This window comes from Oncorhynchus tshawytscha, linkage group LG02 (genome assembly GCF_018296145.1).
Source record: "Oncorhynchus tshawytscha isolate Ot180627B linkage group LG02, Otsh_v2.0, whole genome shotgun sequence".
NCBI classification, from domain to species: Eukaryota; Metazoa; Chordata; class Actinopteri; order Salmoniformes; family Salmonidae; genus Oncorhynchus; species Oncorhynchus tshawytscha.
In genome coordinates this window covers 57,529,962-57,535,128 of record NC_056430.1, presented here as the reverse complement: position 1 = coordinate 57,535,128, position 5,167 = coordinate 57,529,962, and positions in this window count along the sequence as shown.

The window sequence follows — 5,167 nt, the reverse complement described above, 5'->3', positions numbered from 1 at the left end:
ACACTCTGGTGCTCTGAATCAACCTGCACAACAGCATTAGACTTGTTCAGCAGTGTAAGACTTGTTCAGCATTTTACTCAAAATCTATTAGGATCTTAATGAAGGGTTTTAGGATGAGCTCTCATGAGTGTAATAACACTGTCATAAACATGGTATAATAATGCAACTGCTGCAAGGTCATGGCAAACAACAACACAGAGGTATGTCGTGTCATGTCAAGTTAAGCTGTGTTATAGCTGTCCACAGTAAGCTTTTCACACGCAGCGTACAGTCACATGTGAAAGGACAGCCAGATTCAGGGTTTTGTCATCAGTTTTCACAACTGCTTATAACATCTCCGAAGGTCAGTCCTAAAAGGTGTAACTTAGGGGAGCTCCAGTGAAGTTTTACCGTAGCCTATTTAGCTTGTCATAGATGTTGTTTCAGTGCTAAACGTCCTCCATGTTACACTCAGGAAATTGCCATCTCTGACAGCGTATCCGCCTCCACTCTCCTCACTTAGTCTCACCTACTTCGCAGAGAGGATTTATTTTTTCTAGGCCTAAGCGGCAAAGACATTGACACTAATTGGCCTTCGGTTTATTGTTTCATCAACTGTAAGTCAGTTGGATAGAATATACAGTGAAATGTGCCATCATTTCGACCTCTCATTAAATTCTTGCCACTACAACATACAGACAGAAGCAAAGTGCTTGACTTACCGCCTTAGTGGAACATGCCACCAATTCGTGATAGCAGAGTTTTTGTTTACGATGTACGAAAATAAACGTAGATGTTGTATAATCATTCTACGTCTTTATTGCTGTGAAAAGGATATGGGATTTTGTCATACATATGAAAATGCGAAAAATGTTAGTACTCGTCTGACGTTAGTACTAGTAGCTAGTAGCCTCGTCAAGGATGCGTCAATGCAATATTGGCACACAAGATTTTGTTAAAGACCAACCTTGAATTTGTAGGTTTAAAATATCCATCTGTTGGCCAGGGTTGACCTATTTTAAGAAATGCCATTTGTTGGTGGATATAAAATCTAAGATTTTTGACAGACTGATGCGGAATTTAGCTCCAGGAAATAATCACTGTTATCTGGTGAGGTTAGTATAGAGCTAACGTGTGACAGGTTATCTGATGGGGCGACCTACAATGTAGAGTTCGATCACGTGCAAGTAAATTTACTATTTTCATTTAAACTGTTTTTAATGCTCACAAGTATGCCCCCCATGGGTTTATACTGTGTTTTTGAGGAGTGACAGAGTCACCACTCATTTGTGTGTGTATATTGGTATACATGTGAGACCCATGTTTTCTTTGCCGGGCATCCAATGGGATGCGGTAAGGGCACGGTGAACAGGATAAATGAACCTACGCCCACTCCGAAGAATTCCTAACCAGGATCGGCGCCTCACAGTGACACCCTTTATTTATGGCTGCTTTCTTTCCCGAGGTTTCTCACAGGAACAGAAGCAGACCAGGAATCCAATGTTTCCTCTCTTGTCTTCATTAATCACTCTTTATTAAGCCACACACCCAACAAAAAAATAAAATTCTAGGGGAAAGGGCTGTCTATTTTCTGAGAGAAAGTGTTTCGCTTTGTCATCAACCAACGTTTTGAACTAGCCATAGTTGATTAATGGATTGATGTAAAATGTTAAGAGACTTGTAATGACAAAGCATATATGATTAATGAACACATTTTCTTCCTAACAAACCGCCAGGCTTGAAGGATGTAGATTTTTCAGTACACACTTTAAGGGTTGCACAGTGTTGATTTCAGAGATGTTTTTACAGGGGAGCTACAAGGGCGTTGAAGGAGTAGTTCCCTTTCAGTCGGTCAACTCAGTACAAAACAGCTATGGGGAGTTTGCTCGATAGCCCTCGAATGAAGAACATTATAATCACGCCTTACAAGGTCAATGAACACCGTGCCACACCGGAAGCCCCACTTTCCACGGATTCATTCCTTCAATACTTCGGATTCATTCCTTCAATACTTCGCTCTTCATCCCGAGTTGAGTAGAACAATTCACACATTTCTTAAGAAACAAACATCGGAACAAACATTGGAATGTGAAATTTACCAGGCTGTACTCCAACTTATGGAGGGCATACAACAATCTTAGCTCTGTAGATTTTGCTGCGAAGAGACATAGTCAGTAGATCATTTAGTCTGGATTTGCCCCTATGTAGCCTGTTTCTGGTCACAGGTTCAGGAATGGTTAAAAAATCACAACATTCACTTTAAATTAACATTACAAATAGTGGTTTTGGGCGATTTGGAAAGCCATAGTCAGTCAATAAATAATATGATAATAATAATACTCGTAGGAAAGGTTTTCATCTTTATCTCACAATCGGTGGATACTATACGATTAGAAAGGTTCAAAATGTATGTAAAACATCACAGCACAACTGAAAAATATATGGCCCATGGAAACCAAATGATGGTGGTCTATGGTGATACTGAGGGGTGGGATTAAAGTCCTTATGTTTGGAAATGTATTATTGTTATGTGACTGCTTCATGTAAAAGTACCATGTGTGTCACGTTCGTCGTAAGAATTATCAGACCAAGGTGCAGCGTGATATGGTTTCCACGTGTTTATTAACTGAAACGCACAAAACAATAAAGAATGAACGAAACGTGAAGTCAATGAAGTGCTAACAGGCAACTAAACATAAACAAGATCCCACCAAAACACAGTTGGGAAATGGCTGCCTAAATATGATCCCCAATAAGAGACAACGATGAACAGCTGCCTCTGATTGGGAACCATACCAGGCCAACATAGAAATAAACAACCTAGATCACCCACCCTAGTCACACCCCAACCTAACCAAAATAGAGAATAAAGGCTCTCTATGGTCAGGGCGTGACAGTACCCCCCCCCAAAGGTGCGGAATCTGGCCGCAAAACCTGACTCTATAGGGAAGGGCATCTAGTGTCGGTTGCGGCTCCGGTGCAGGGCGAAGTACCCACTCAGCTCGCAGATCCACCAGCATCGGGGGCGGCTCTAGTGCGGGACGAAGAACTCGCTCAGCTCGCGGATTCACCAGCATCGGTGGCGGCTCCGGTGCGGGCCGAAGAACCCACTCATCCCGCGGATCCAGCCATGGACCCGGGCTGAACACTGTGCCTGGACTGGACCTCGGTGCCGAGGAAGGCTCCTGCCATGGAGCGGGACTGGACGCCGTGTCTGGACTGGACGCCTTGCCTGGAAGCTCCGGACCGTTGACCCTCGCTGGAGGTTCTGGACCATTGTCCGTCGCTGGAGGTTCCGGGCTGTGGACCGTCATCGGAGGTTCCGGGCTGGACGCCTTGCCTGGCAGCTCCGGACCGTTGACCATCGTAGGAGGTTCCGGACTGTGGACCGTCATAGGAGGTTCCAGACTGTGGACCGTCACACGGTGGCTAGGAAAAACTCCCTAGAAAGGCCAAAACCTAGGAAGAAACCTAGAGAGGAACCGGGCTATGTGGGGTGGCCAGTCCTCTTCTGGCTGTGCCGGGTGGAGATTATAACAGAACATGGCCAAGATGTTCAAATGTTCATAAATGACCAGCATGGTCAAATAATAATAATCACAGGCAGAACAAGTTGAAACTGGAGCAGCAGCACGGCCAGGTGGACTGGGGACAGCAAGGAGTCATCATGCCAGGTAGTCCTGAGGCATGGTCCTAGGGATCAGGTCCTCCGAGAGAGAGAGAGAAAGAGAGAATTAGAGAGAGCATACTTCAATTCACACAGGACACCAGATAGGACAGGAGAAGTACTCCATATATAGCAAACTGACCCTAGCCCCCCAACACATAAACTACTGCAGCATAAATACTGGAGGCTGAGACAGGAAGGGTCAGGAGACACTGTGGCCCCATCCGATGATACCCCCAGACAGGGCCAAACAGGAAGGATATAACCCCACTGACTTTGCCAAAGCACAGCCCCCACACCACTAGAGGGATATCTTCAACCACCAACTTACCATCCTGAGACAAGGCCGAGTATACCCCACAAAGATCTCCGCCACGGCACAACCCAAGGGGGGGCGCCAACCCAGACAGGAAGATCACATCAGTGACTCAACCCACTCATGTGACGCACCCCTCCTAGGGATGGCATGAAAGAGCACCAGTAAGCCACTGTAGTAGGGTTAGAGGCAGAGAATCCCAGTGGAAAGAGGGGAACCGGCCAGGCAAAGACAGCAAGGGCGATTCGTTGCTCAAGAGCCTTTCCGTTCACCTATGGGGCTTTGGTGACAAAACGGATGGCACTGTGATAGACTGCATCCAATTTGTTGAGTAGGGTGTTGGAGGCTATTTTGTAAATGACATCGCCGAGGTCAAGGATCGGTAAAATGGTCAGTTTTACGAGGGTATGTTTGGCAGCATGAATGAAGGATACCTTGTTGCGAAAAAGGAAGCCAATTCTAGATTTAACTTTTGATTGGAGATGTTTTATGGAAGGAGAGTTTACAGTCTAACCAGACACCTAGGTATTTGTAGTTGTCCACATATTCTAAGTCAGAACCATCCAGAGTAGTGATGCTGGACGGGCGGGCAGGTGCAGGCAGCGATCGGTTGAAGAGCATGCATTTAGTTTTACTTGTATTTAAGAGCAGTTGGAGGACACGGAAGGAAAGTTGTATTGCATTGAAGCTAGTCTGGAGGGTTGTTAACACAGTGTCCAAAGAAGGGCCAGAGGTGTACAGAATGGTGTCGTCTGCGCAGATTAGAGGTGGATCAGAGAATCACCGGCAGCAAGAGCTACATCATTGATGTATACAGAGAAAAGAGTCGGCCCGAGAATTGAACCCTGTGGCACCTCCATAGAGAATGCCAGAGGTCCAGACAACAGGCCCTCCGATTTGACACACTGAACTCTGTCGGAGAAGTAGTTGGTGAACCAGGCGAGGCAGTCATTTGCGAAACCAAGGCTGTTGAGTCTGCCGATGTGGTCTGGTGATTGACAGAGTCGAAAACCTTGGCCAGGTCGATGAATACGGCTGCACAGTATTGTCTTTTATCGATGGCGGTTATGATATCGTTTAGGACCCTGAGTGTAGCTGCGGTGCACTCGGAAATCAGATTACATTTCGGAGAAGGTATGGTGGGATTCGAAATGGTCGGTGATCTGTTTGTTAACTTGGCTTTCGAAGACCTTAGAAAGGCAGGG